General features: G+C 47.5%; 1 protein-coding gene across 1 annotated transcript in view; it reads left to right on the top strand.

The window, feature by feature from the left end:
• Positions 1–5027: 5027 nt before the first annotated feature.
• Positions 5028–14944, top strand: part of LOC119962263 (MAX gene-associated protein-like) — a 151952-nt gene continuing 142035 nt past the window's right edge. The window contains 1 exon segment of the mRNA XM_038790254.1: positions 5028–5987. The gene's annotated coding sequence lies outside the window, so the exon portion shown is untranslated.

Genomic DNA, 14944 nt, shown 5'->3' with positions numbered 1-14944 from the left:
GTGGGGTTGAAGTAACATAAGAACTAGGAGCAGGAGTAGGCTACCTGGTCCTTCGAACCTGCTCCGCCATTCAATGAGATCATGGCTGATCTTTTGTGGACTCAGCTTCACTTTCCCGCCTGAACACCATAATCCTTTATTCCTTTATTCTTCAAAAAACTATTTATCTTTATCTTGAAAACATTTAATGAAGGAGCCTTAACTGCTTCACTGGGCAAGGAATTCCATACTTTCAGAACCCTTTGGGTAGGGGCTTAGGTGTTCCTTCTAAGTGACAAGAGGCTTTTCACAGTAACTTCATTGAAGCCTACTTCTGACAATAAGCAATTATTATTATTGATGATAGATTCCAGCATCTTCCCTACTAATAAAGTTAAGCTAACTGGCCTATAATTACCCGCTCTCTGCCTACCTCCTTTTTTAAACAGTGGTGTCACGTTTGCTCATTTCCTCCGCCGGGACGACCCGAGAGTCTAATAGATTTTGGTAAATTATCACAAATGCATTTGAAATTTCCCTAGCCATTTCTTTTAGCACTCTGGGATGCATTCCATCAGGGCCAGGAGACATATATACCTTTAGCCCCATTAGCTTGCCCATCATTAACTCCTTAGTGATAACAATCCTCTCGAGGTCCTCACCTGTCATAGCCTCATTCCATCAGTCACTGACACGTTATTTGTGTCGTCCACTGTGAAGACTGACCCAAAAAACCTGTTCAGTTCCTCAGCCATTTCCTCATCTCCCATTATTAAATCTCCTTCTCATCCACTAAAGGACCAATATTTATCTTAGCCACTCTTTTTTGTTTTATATATTTGCAGAAACTTATACTATCTGTTTTTATATTCTGAGCAAGTTTACTCTCAAATCTATCTTATTCTTCTATATAGCTTTTTGTGCCCCCTAAAGATTTCCCAAACCTCTAATCTCCCACTAATCTTTGCCACGTTGTATGCTTTTTTCGTTAAATTTGATACTCTTCCTTATTTCCTTAGATATCCACAGTCGATTTTCCCTCTTTCTACCGTTCTTCCTTTTTGTTGATATAAACCTTTGCTGAGCAGTGTGAAAAATCGCTTGGAAGGTTCTCCACTGTTCCTCAACTGTTTTCACCATAAGGTCTTTCCTCTCAGTCTACCTCAGCCAGCTCTTCTCTCATCCCATTGTAATCTCCTTTGTTTAAGCACAAAACACTCGAGTTTGATTTTACCTTCTCACCTTTCATCTGTATTTTAAATTCCACCATATTGTGATCGCGCCTTCCAAGAGGATCCCTAAACGTGAGATCATTAATCAATCCTGTCTCATTACACAGGACCAATCTAGGACCGCTTGTTCCATCATAGGTTCCATTACATACTGTTCTAGGAAACTATCGTGGATACATTCTATAAACCTCCTCCTCAAGGCTGCCATGACCTACCTAGTTAAACCAGTCGGCATGTAGATTAAAATCCCCATGGTTTCCGGAGGTGGATGCGCTCCCGCTGTCATTGGCGGGGAGGGATGCAGACTGTTAAGATGACGATTCTCCCGCGATTCTTGTTTGTTTTTCAGTGTCTCCCATCTTATCCCGCGGTCCTTCTTTAGAGGCTGAATAAAATTACTCTGGGATTTTGTATGGGCAGGGAAGTCCCCGCGGGTGAAGAGGGTGATGCCTTGAAAGGAACAGAGGAGAAGGGGGGCTGGCGTTGCCGAACTTCAGCAACTATTACTGGCCGGCCAACATAGCGATGAGTAAGGAAATAGATGGTGGGTGCGGGGTTTGTTTGGAGCGAGCGGATGGAGGCTGCTTCGTGCGGGGCAACTAGCTTAGCAGCCCTGGTCACGGCGCCTCTGCCGCTTCTGCCGGCACGGTACTCCACCAGCCCAATAGTGGTGGCGGCTCTTCGGATCTGGGGCCAGTGGAGGAGGCATGTAGGGGAGGTAAGAGCATCGGTGTGGACCCCAACCTGCGGCAACCACCAATTTGCCCCGGGGAACATGGATGGGGGGGGGTATCGAAAGCGGAGGAGGGTGGAGATTGTGAGGATGGGGGATCTGTTCCTGGAAGGGAGCTTTCCAAGCATGAGGGCGAAGGAGGAGAAGTTTGGGTTGGCGAGAGGGAACAACTTTAGATACCTGCAGGTGAGGGATTTTGTACGCAGACTGGTGCCGTCCTTCCCACATCTCCCGCCGATGGGGAGGCAGGACAGGGTAGTTTCTAGGGGAGAGGTGGGAGAGGTGTTTCAGACGTCTACAAGGAGCTAATGAGAGCAGTGGATACGCAGACCGAGGATTTGCAGACCGAGGACCTGAAGCTTAAGTGGGAGGAGGAGCTCAGACACCTGGAGGACGGTATTTGGGCAGAAGCACTGAGCCACGACCGCAACATGCACCAGGCTCAGCCTGATCCAGTTTAAGGTCGTGCACAGGGCCCACATGATGGGGACCCGGATGAGCAGATTCTTACGGCTGGAGGACAAGTGTGCCAGATGCGCCGGAGGGCCGGCTAACCATGTACACGTTTCTGGTCGTGCCCTAACTCAGGGGGTATTGGCAGGGATTCGCAGATGTCAAGTCCCGGGTATTGTAAACTGGGGTGGTAATGAGCCCGGAGGTGGCAACCTTTGGGGTTCGGAGGACCCGGGGATCCAGGAGAGAGAGAGGCCGACGTTCTGGCCTTTGCTTCCCTGTAGCCCAGCAATGAATACTGTTAGCATGGAGGGACTCAAAGCCCCCAAGGGCTGAGATATGGCTATAGGACATGACGAGCTTTCTTGGCCCATGAGAAAGTCAAGTTCGCCTTGAGAGGTTCGCTACTAGGGTTCGCCCGAAAGTGGCAGCATTTATTGACTTCTTCGCAGAGGAGTAGGCGTCAGCAGGGTGGGGTGGTGGTGGTGGGCGGCGGCAGCAAGGGTAGAGTAGAGTAGGGGGATATTGAGGCAGGTCCGTGCATGAACAGAGCCCGTGGTTTTCCACTGTGTTAATTTGTAATTTGTGTCTTGACTTCTTTTTTTTGTACTGTACAATGTCACTTTTTCTATATGCCTAAAATACCTCAATAAAATTGTTTGTTAAAAGAAAATCCCCATAACTGCTGTACTATTTCCACATGCATCAGTTATTTCTTTATTATTGCCCACCCCACCATAATGTTCTATTTGGTGGCCTATAGACTACTCCTATCAGTGACTTTGTCGCCTTACTATTCCTGATTTCCACCCAAATGGATTCAACCTTATCTACCCTAGCACCAAGTTCATCCCTCACTACTGCCCGGATGTCATCCTAAATAACAGAGCTATATCACCTTCCTTACCATCCACCCTGTCCTTCCGAAGTTACAATCAGGTCAGTCATGACCATATTGAATTGTGGAGCAGGCTCGAGGGACCGAGCCTGGCCTACTCCTGCTCCTAATTCGTATGACTGCGCATCCAGAATCCTGCGGGGGGAGATAATTCCAAAGGTTCAAAGAAGAAAACCGTTCCTTATCTCAGTCTTGAATTGTTAATCATTTATCCCTTTTCAGAATTAATATATATTGAAAAGAGATTAATTCTCACTCTCCTAAACTCCAGGGAATATAGGCCCATTCTACATCTCAACATATGACAGGAAGATATGTTAACCATAGTTGTATACCCTCTATGCTATATAAATAAGACCAAAACTACATGATATTCCAGGTGTGATGAGCCAAAGCCCTACTCAAATTCTCTTGCAATAAAGGTTGTCATAACATTTGGCTTCCAAAAATATAAGCAGTTGCAAATGTCAATAATTGGGCAGCACGGCAGCACAGTGGTTAGCACTGTTGCTTCACAGTGCCATGGTCCCAGGTTCAATTCCCCGCTTGCGTCACTGTCTGTGCAAAGTCTGCACGTTCTCCTCTTGTCTGAGTGGGTTTCCTACGGTTTCCTCCCACAAGTCCAGAAAGACGCACTACTAGGTAATCTGGGCATTCTGAATTCTCCGTGTACCCGAACAGGTGCCGTAGTGTGGCAACGAGGGGATTTTCACAGTAACTTTCATTGTAGTGTAGCGTTGATTAAATGTACATGTTTGTGTGTTTATTGGCATGTATATGGAATAGTGACAGATGCCTGGGAGTCCTGTTATATCAACAGGAGCTAAGATCCATTATCAATGGGGGGTACATTCTTTTGTAAATTGTTTGGCTAAACATGGAGCTTTTCGGATCTGTTTCGTGCTATCTCTTTATCTGCAACTGAAGTGTTAAAAATGACTCGTAAGAATACAAACGTAGGTTTCATGCATGGAAATATCCTCACTAAAGAATAAAGAACTTTCTGCAAGCAAGGCACACCACAGGTCACCGTCAATTCGCTAACTAGACTGGGAATGTAAAAAAGCATTATATGGCGCTCTTTTGACGACTCCAACACGCTATACTGATTGACTATCATAGGCAAGGAGAATGATCAATGCTATCATGTCATAACGGAAGAGTATCGTTAGGAAAAATAAGGATTCATACAGGCACTAAAAGTCCGATTAATGCACGAAGGGTAGCTTTTAGTGAGCTGGGTGGAGTCTGGCTTTGCTGCTGTGTAAATGAAGACTGGATACATTGTGAGAGTGCTGCTGAAGTGTTACAGTGATGGCAGAGGCACTGGGTGCTTCCCGCTCTGTTTCGCAAAAGCCCTTGGCCAGTGTTCCGCTACTGGCCAGCTCTTTGCGGAGGAGGAGGCATGGACCTACTGCCACCCACCCCACCGCACTCTGGGGCCCTATGACCGTCGGCGCTATCATTTTGCACGACTCAATCTCGCGCTCCAGGGTTGCTCGCTCTCAATCCGCAGGCTGGCACCGAGAGCTGCGCAGGCGTATACAGCCCCTCGCGCCTCTTATCCTCGAGGCACGCTCTGCCCCCCACCCACCCCCGCGCATGCCCTACCGGCGGAGACAGGACAAGCGTTATCCGCCGCGCATGCGTGCCGGGCTGAGTGGAGGCTGGGTGGCGAGGAGGGGAGGCGAGCGCAAACGCAGTCGGGAGTTCGGCCCGATGGCGCACGCGTGGTTCTCCCGTTAGCGTCAGTGCGCACGCATGTTCCGAGCCGTTAGGTCACACGCAGCAATAGGAGTTGGAGCGGAAGAAACAGGGGCTTTGGGTCGTGTAAACCGAGATAAGCGATTTGGTAGCCCGTGGGTTGGGGAAGGCTGAAAAAGGTACCGCAGGTCGGGAGGAGGGTTGCAATGTTATTTCCGCCTAGGTGTCGCGTGTGAAGCGGGGTGAGGGAGTAGGCACGCACGCGCACGGCTAGGCCCCTGGGTTTTCACACGCGCGCTGAGCGCCACTAACCGCCCAGGCAAGCCAGCTGCTCCTCCCACCAAACTCCTCCACCTTCCCGAGGTGCACCGGTCGACGGGCGGCTTCGGGGCAGCAGCAAAAAAACAAGGGGGGGAGCACGTGATCGCGAGCGAGGGGTGGGGGGGAAGGGAGGGGGCAGAGAGCAAGTAAAGCAACCCAGACATTACAAAGTGGTGGTGGTGGGGGAGGATAACAGAAAGAAAAGAAGGACGAGAGAGCCGCAGGGTGGCAATGTTAAAAGGGGCGTTTTTGTTTGGGTGGGGTAAATTGGCCATCAAGGTGGAATTGGTGAGCTGCAGAAATTAGCACCTAGTTGGTGCCGCCCTTCCGCGTGTGTAAAGCCGCATGCGAAAATCCCTTCCTTCCCCCAACTCTACCTCCTCTTAAGGGAAGAGGTTGGTGGGCCCACTGCAAGGACAGCGTCATCCAGCGCTGGTTGGGGTGGTATCGGGTACCACTCCCCACCCCTCCACATGCACACGCTTTCACGCAGAGCACGAGTTTCCGGTGAGCATCGACATTCTTGCGACTAGAAAATAAGAGGGAACTAGGAAGGTAGTGAGCCAAACTTGTCATCGGTGCGACGCCCACAGATTGCAGGGTCTCGTTGAGGATGTGAGTGTTGCAGGAGACAGACTGGAGTAAGGGCTGCTTTTCACGTCAGCGGGTAAGTAAGAGGTCTCACTTTTAAACCTTAGCAACGCCAGGATTTCCATATCACAAAGATTTAAAGGTCAAGCGGAGCGTGTACAGCAGAGGTCTGGTCGCATATTTCTTGTAAAAGAAAATATTGAACAGTGCATTGTTTGTTTGGGACTCCTGTGCACTGATGCACACATCAGAGCGGGAGTTAGCACTCCTCAATTTGCAATTTCTGTAGATTACATTCGGCATCGTGTTTGCTCCTAAATCGATTGGCCTGCGGCTTCCTGTGGGGTTGAAATGCTTTGGTGGGGGGGTGGTGGAAATCTGGTCTCGAAGTGGTGAAACCCGAGACTTAAAGGCAGAGCATCATCGCTCGGTTTTGGGGAGAGTGGCAACAAACAGCATCTATTGGTGTTGACACATATGGTACACCCCCCCCCCCCCGACACAGCCCAATCTTGAGATCCCCATTTGGAAGAACACAAACTCCTTTGAAATGTTCTTGACCATGAGGGAGGCTGCGTTGTTTGTTGACGGGGGGGGCTGGGGGAAGAGACGTTTCGGGGGGTATTCCCTCAGCCTCACAGCTGATGAACCCCGTTTCGGTGGCTTTTAGCCTCCAATTCCTCCCTTTCAACACAAGTGCCCCAAGTAACAAACTAGTGGCGACCCAGGCTCCAATCTTAAGGGTGGCAGGGGGTTATTGCCCAGGGGTCTGATCAGCAGGGTGGTGGTGGGGGGATATTTTCCAGTCATCTGATCACCAGGGTGGTGGTAGGGGGATATTGTCCAGGGGTCTGATCACCAGGGTTGTGGTGGGGGGGGGGGGGGGGGGTGTTATTGTCTAAGGGTATGAACCCCAGGGTGGTGGGGGTTATTGTCCAGGGATCTGATACTAAGGGTGTGGGGGCTTACTGTCCAGTCTCTGAGCCCCAGTGTGATGAGGGGGTTATTATCCCAGGGTCTGACCTCCAGGGTGATGGAGTTATTCCCAGGTGCTCTGACCCCAAGGTTGAGGGGTTTATTGTCCTGGGATTTGATTCCCAGGGGTCTATTGTCTCTTTCTGAACCCCAGGGTGGAGGAGGTTATTGTCCTGAGATATAATAATAATCGTTATTAAAGTCACAAGTAGGCTTACACTAACAATGCAATAAAGTTACTGTGAAAATCCCTTAGTCGCCACACTGTCGCCTGTTTGGGTACACGGGGGCAGAATTCAGAATGTCCAATTCCCCTAACAAGCATGTCTTTCGATAGTTGTGGGAGGAAACTGGAGCACCCGGAGAAACCCCATGGAGACACGGCACAGACAGTAACCCAAGCCCGGAATTCTGATCCCCAGTGTGGTGGGGAGTTGTTGTGGGGCTCTGATCTTCAGATTGGTTAGGGGGGGGTTATCGTCGTGGGGTCAGATCCCCAGGGTGGTTTGGGGGGTGGCTTATTGTCCCTGGGTGATCCTTTGGGGGGGGGGTGCTTATTGTCCCGGGGTTTGATTCCCAGGGTGGTTGGGGGGGGGGGGGGCTTATTGTTCCGGGTCTGATCCCCAGGGTAGTTGGGGGTTTATTGTCCCGGGTCTGATCCCCGGGGGTGGAGGGGGTTATTGTCCCTGCTCTGACCACCAGGGTGGTTTGGGGAAGTTATTGTCCCAGGTCTGATCCACAGGGTGGTTGCGGGGGGGGTGGGGGCGGGTGTTATTGTCTCGGGTCTGATCCCCAGGGTAGTTGGGAGGTGGCTTATTGCCCTGGGTCTGATCTCTGTGTTAGTGGGGGGGGGGGCTTATTGTCCCTGGGTGATTCCCAGGGTGGGTGGCGGTTTTGTCCTGGGTCTGATCCTTGGGGGGGGGGGGGGGGGTATTGTTCCCGGGGTCTGATCCCCAGGGTAGTGGGGGGGGGGGGGTGTTATTGTCCCGGTCTGATCCCCTGGGGGGTGGGGGGAGGTTATTGTCCCGGTCTGATCCCGGGGGAGGGAGGGGGGGAGATATTGACCCGGGGTCTGATGCCTCCAGCCCGGTGTTGGTTTCTCTATTTGAGCTTTGACAATTCGCCGAGTCGGGGGCGGGTGGGCTGAGTTCTCCTGTCCGTCGCCGTTTGTGTCCCTGGATACGATTATTCATGGCTCAAAGACGGGAGGGAGTTTGTTGAGTAGGGGCTTTGAAAGCTCCGAGTAGGGGCGGGGGTGGATCGAGGAAGGCGCCAAATCAGGTCGGGGGGAGCTCGATTGGAAGGGCCTGAGGCGGCAACAACTCCCGTTCACGTGGTGAGGAGACCGGCTCCGGGGGACTCGATGTTTGCTGTCAGGTTTCCCCCACCGGCATCCCGGTGACCGCCTGATCCACCGGGGTCTCGGGCGCTGCAGGGACCATTAGAGCGAAACAAAGAATTTATACTGCCTAATCAAGGCAGTAGTAGAATCGAGCGCAAGCAACCTCTTTATCGATTTCAGGCCCTGGTCGCTCAGCCCCCTCTTTTAGAGGTGCAATGTGCTCTCCACACCCTCTGATCCGTGTAGGGTAATCAGAATCAGTTTTTATCAGTTTTGCACCGTGGACAATTAGGTATATGCAAGTAGGTATTTACACGATTCGGATTATGTCGGTTTTGCAGATTGGAGACCTGAAAAGCACATTGATGATTGCGATTATTAGTAGACCCAGGATTGGCTGAGTTGAGGGCTTGTTTACATATTTTTAAAAAATCAATGTTTTGTGGAACCACAACAAAAGCAATAGCCAATAGAAAAACAGAATTTTAGATTTTCTGTTTTCCAGTTTAACAATTTAATGTGTAACTTTTTATACCGGATGCTAATATTTTGAGATAATGTGAATTACACAGCACAGGAGATAAAACACATTTTCTGGTCACAGAAACTGTTCCTTTTAGAGCATTACAAAACTGTTTAGCCAGTCCATTCCACGTGTTTAAAACAATGTTTAACAGTTTTGGGAATAGTTATTAATGGATGAGAGTCTAACTTAGTTCATTATCAGCTGTATTTTACATTCTATTGCTCAGATCTTTACATGACTCACTGTTGACATTTGTCATAATTGCATGCATAATAATGGTCAAATGAGACTGACCATTTTGTTTATCAACTCAAGTTGTATAGCACCATTAGCACATATGATGTCCCAAGGCACCTCATTGGAGCTTCATCAGATCAAAAAAATCACATTGCATGGAAGGAAGGATACAAGGACAGGTGTTCAAATTCTTGGTTCGGTTTTTAAGGAGATTTAAAGGAGAGACAGAAAGCTTTCGAGAGGCTTCAGGGCTTGGAGTCTGACAGCTGAAGAGACAGCTGCCAATGGGGAAGGAAACAAAATTGTGAATGTGCAAAAGGCCAGAAATTGACTTCTATTTCCTAATTTCTTTGAACCAGAATGGCATATTTGTTTACTTGGAGTTTATACCAAATATCCAGCAAGATATTGCAAGAATTTAAATGTTTTTCCTCAGTTTTTTTCTGTACAGAATTACATACGTTTTGAAATTAGTTACAAGCTGAATTTAATTTGAAAAAAATTAGGTTGGTTTATATGTTTGTAGATTAACAGATGCCTGGAAGCATTGCATTTAGAGGTTTGAACAGTTTATAGATAATATTAGACACTCAGAAACAAAATATAACCTGGTATGTAGTCGAGAAATAATATATAAAGTTAGAGTGCCGAGGTATGAAACTGAAGCAATTTATAATTGCGCTGGGAAGCTGATGTTGGAATACTTCGACTTTACCATTGCAGCTATAGAATGATGGTGATTGTTTATTTTATTGCTGTTAATACATTAAGATTATGTTTGTATTTATTATGCCTTGTGCAGAGAAATAAACAACACATGGATATATAAGGTAATATCTCAAATAGTGTGATGGAAATTGGTTAGAAACTGGTTAGTCAGTTAGTATCTTTCCATGATGTTTGTAAACGTTGACTGAAAAGACTGACTAAATTTTGTTTGAAAATTTTCAGTGATCTGAATATTGTTTTGAGAAAGTTCTATTGCTTTGACCCATTGGTGGAATCAGACAGGTGGATGATATTTATCCAAATATTAAAATTGATAGTTGCTGTGTTATTCCATTACAGTCATGGAAATTGGGCTTTGGTGCATTTCCATGTGGGCCATGTGCTGATATGAGTGCTGGTTTGTTTCGTTATGGGACTGGACTTACTTGGGTGCTGCAAGTTCTTTCAATAATTGCTTTGGATGAAATATGAGTGGAAAATCTCAATTTTGCCTCTGGGTTGGAAGATAACAAAAAAAGCCAATTTATATAAATACTTTTTTCAGATACTAGAGAAGTGTGTCCTATTTAAAAACAGTATTGGAGAGATGGCTTGCATAGAAACATAGAAAATAGGAGCAGGAGGGGGTCATTCCACCCTTTGAACCTGCTCTGCAATTTATTATGATCATGGCTGACCACCAAAAGTAACCTGTTCCCACTTTGTCGTCTCCCCCCCCCTCCCCCCCCCCCCCCCCCCCCTGACCACCAAAAGTAACCTGTTCCCTCCCCCCATATCCTTTGGTCCCTTTAGCCCCAAGAGCTATATCTAACTCTTCTTGAAAACATACAATGTTTGGCCTCAACTGCTTTCTGTGGTAGCAAATTCCATAGGCTAACCAATATCTAGGTGAAGAAATTTCTCTTCATCTCAGTCTTAAAATCCTTAAACTGTGACCTCTGGTTCTGGACTCTCCAACCATCGGGAACATCCTTCCTGCAGTGACCCTGTCTCGTCCTGTTTGAATTTATAGATTTCTATGAGATTCCCCCCACATCCTTCTTATCCCTGAGCCAATATAATCCTAGCTGACTTTTTTTTATTTTAAATTTAGATTACCCAATTATTTTTTCCAATTAAGGGGCAATTTAGCCTGGCCAATCCACCTACTCTGCACATCTTTGGGTTGTGGGGGCGAAACCCACGCAGACACGGGGAGAATGTGCAAACTCCACACGGACAGTGACCCAGAGCCGGGATCGAACCTGGGACCTCAGCGCCATGAGGCGGTTGTGCTAACCACTAGGCCACCGTGCTGCCCTAATCCTAGCTGATTTAATCTCTCCTCCTACATCAGTCCCGCCATCCTAGGAATCAATCTGGTAAACTTCGCTGCACTCCCTTTATAGCAAGAACATCTTTCCTAGATAATCTGCATACAATAGGCGAGATCTTCCAGCTGTTCATGCCAGTGAGATCTTCTGGTCCCGTGGGTTTTCCAGTGGCATGGCTGGATTCAATGGGAAATTCCATTGGCAGAGGCGGGAAAAGAAGATTCAGCTGCTGGCTAATGACGGGATGCCACCCTCCATGGAGAAACATGGTGCAGGGAGACCAGGAAGTCTCGCCAAATATTCCAGGTATGGTCTCAACCAAGACCCTGTATAAATGCAGCAAGCCAGCCCTATTCCATTTCTCTAATACTTTAGTTATGAAGGCCAACATACCATTTGCCTTCTGTACCACTACTGCACCTGCATGCTTACTTTCAGTGTCTGGCATACAAGGACACCTAGGTCTCATTGCACATTCCCCTCTCTCAATCTATAACCATTAAGATCATCTATGTTTTTCTACCAGAGTGGATAATCTCTCATTTAGTCACATACTGCATTTGCCCACTCGCTCAAGCTTTTCAAATCCCATCTAAGCATCTCTGGACCCTCCTCACAGCTTGCCATCCCACCCAGCTTTGTGTCATCTGCAAATTTGGAAATATTGCATTTAGTTCCCTCATCTAAATCCCTTATCTAAATCATTAATGTATATTCTGAATAACTGGGATCCGAGCACCGATTCCTGTGGTACCCCATTAGTTACTACCTGCCATTTGGAAAAAGATCTGTTTATTCTTTCTCTTTGTTTCCTGTCTGCCAACCAGTTTTCTATACATCTCAGCACACTACCCCCCCCCCCCCCCCCCCCCCCCCAATCCCATGTCCTTTAGTTTTACACGCTAATCTCTTTTGTGGGACTTTGCTGAAAGCCTTCTGAAAGTTCAAATAACCCATGTCCACTGGCTCACCTTTGTTAATTCTACTAGTTGCACCCATATAGAATTCCAGCAGATTTCCCACTGGGGTTTCCCAGTGGTGTGGGATGGATTTAATGGGAAATCCCATTGACAGCGCAGGACCAGAAGATCCTTCCACTGAGAAACATTTGTTTTCCAAGTGCTCTGCTATTAAATCGTTTACAATGGACTCTAGCATTTTTGCCACTACTGACATCAGGCTGACTGGTCTATAATTCCCTATTTTCTCTTAACCTCCTTTTTTAAATAGTAAACCGTAGCTCTCTCTCTCCTCCTCCTCCCCCCTCCCCCTCCTCCCTGGCTGTAGGAATTATTCCAGAGTCTACAGAGTCTTGGAAGATGACCACCAATGCATCCACTATTTCTAAAGCCACTTCCTTAAATACTCTGGGATGAATGTCAGGCCATGGGGATTTATCGGCCTTGAATCCCATCAATTTCCCCAACATCATTTTCCTACAAATACCGATTTCCTTCTGTTCCTCCCTCTCACTAAACACTGTGGGCGAGATTCTCCGCACTCCCGACGGTGCGGAGAATAGCGTGGCTCGTAAAATTTTACGGCCACGCTGTTCCGACGCCCTCCCGCTATTCTCTCCTTCCCCCCCCCCCACGCCCAACTCCCGACACGAATCGCTGCCGCCGTTTTTTTACGGCCGGCAGCGATTCACAGCTGATAGATGGGCCGAGTTCCCAGCCCTTTACGGCTGTTTTTACGAACGGCAAACACACCTGGTCTGGCCGTTCATAAAAACGGCCGTAAACACTCGCATTTTATAACCATGGCACCGATTGGCACGGCAGTACCACGGCCGTGCCAAGGGTGCCATGGGCCCGCGATCGGTGGGCACCGATCGCGGGCAGCGGGTTCGATGCCCGCGCACTATTTGTCCTTCCGCCGCCCCGCAGTATCCATTCGCGGGGCGGCTGAGGGGCATCCCGGCCCGCGCATGCGTGGGTTTCGCGCAAATACGCGATGACGTCATCCGCGCATGCGCGGGTTGGAGTCTTCCAATCCGCGCATGCGCGGCTGACGTCATATGATGCGTCAGCCGGCGCTAACTCGGGAAAGCGGGCTTAACGAAATTCGTTAAGCCCGTGATGCCGGAGCTTACGGCGTCGGGCTGCTAGCCCCGACCGGGGACCAGAATCGGTTCCCGGTCGGGAAGGGGGGGGCTGGCGTCAAACCCGCCCGGATTTGACGCCAGCCTTACGATTTCTCCCCATATGGGAGAATCTCGCCCTGTGTTCCCAATATTTTTGGTACATTAATTGTGTCCCATTTTGTGAAGACAGAACCATGGTATGTATTTATTTGGTCAACCATTTCTTTGTTTCCCCCATTATAATTTCCCCTGTTTCTGACTGTAGGGAATTTAATTTGTCTTCACCAATCCTTTTCACTTCACATACCGTTGACAGTTTTACAGTCAAGTTTTTATGTTCCTCGCAAGCTTATTCTTGTACTCTATTTTCCCCTTCTTAATCAATCCCTTGTTCCTCCTTTGCTGAATTCTAAGCTGCCCTCAATCCTCAGGTCTGTTGTTTTTTTTCCAGCCAATTTGTATGCTTGCTTCTTGAATCTAATAGTATCTAATTTCCCTTGTAAGCCTTTCCTTTTTTTTGCACCAGACAGGAATGAAGAATTGTTGCAGTTCACCCATGTGCTCATTGAATGTTTGCCATTGCCTATCCACTGTCATTCCTTTAAGTAACATTTCATAATCCATCATAGCAAATTTATGCCTCATACTATCGTAGTTTAATTTATTTACATTCAGGGCCTTAGTCTCAGAATCAACGACGTCACTCTCCATCAAATGATGAAGAATTCTTTCATACTATGGTCGCTCATCCCCAAGAGGCCTCGCAAAACTAGATTGTCAATTATTCCTTTCTCATTACACAGTACCCAGTCTAGCATAGCCTGTTCTCAAGTTGGTTCAGAAAACCATCCCGTATGCACCCCAGGAATTCCTCCTCCATTGTCTTGTTACTAATTTGATTTGCCGAATCTATATGCAGATTAAAGTCAGACATAATTACAGATGTTCCTTTATTGCATGTATCTCTCATTTCCTGTTTAATGGCATTCCCAAAATCACCACAAAGTTTCAGAGCTTGTATATAACCCCCATTAATGTTTTTTGCCCTTGGTGTTTCCCTTATAGATTCCATATCACTGGAGCTAATATCCTTCCTCACAATTGTATTAATTTCCTCTAACCAGCATTGCAACCCCACTACCTTTTCCTTTTTGTCTGTCCTTCCTAAATACTTAATGTCCCTGGATGTTCAATAATAATCTTTATTAGTGTCACAAGTAGCCTTACATTAACACTGCAATGAAGATACTGTGAAAATCCCCTAACCGCCACGCTACGGCGCCAGTTCGGGAACACAGAGGGGGAATTCAGAATATTCAATTTGCCTAACAGCATGTCTTTCAGGACTTGTGGGAGGAAATCGGCGCACACGGAGGAAACCTATGCAGACACTGGGAGAAGGTGCAGCCTTCGCACAGACAGTGACCCAAGCTGGGAATCAAACTCTGGTGCTGTGAAGCAACAGTGCTAACCACTGTGCTACCGTGCTTGGGTCACTCTGCAGCTATGTCTTCATAATTTTGACTATCATACCTGTTTACATCTGTTTTCGCGACTAATTTACTGACTTTATTGTGAATGCTCCATACATTAAGGCACAAAGCCTTGAGGCTTGTCTTTTTAACGTTCCTTGTGCTGTTCCCATTATTTTTCACCGTGGCGCTGTTTGATTCTGGCCCTTAATTCCCTGCCTATAATTTTTCTTATTCTTCTTCCTGTCTTTTGTTCTTGTTCATGTTTCCTCTCCTGTGACTTCCTGCATTCCACCCCTCTTTCATTTTAGTTTAACTGGAATATTATGCTCATTGAGTTTTTAAATTTCACT

The sequence above is a fragment of the Scyliorhinus canicula genome, chromosome 2, assembly GCF_902713615.1.
Source record: "Scyliorhinus canicula chromosome 2, sScyCan1.1, whole genome shotgun sequence".
NCBI lineage: Eukaryota > Metazoa > Chordata > Chondrichthyes > Carcharhiniformes > Scyliorhinidae > Scyliorhinus > Scyliorhinus canicula.
The sequence above is the reverse complement of the archived record's forward strand: the minus strand, read 5'-3'. Positions and strand labels throughout refer to the sequence as shown.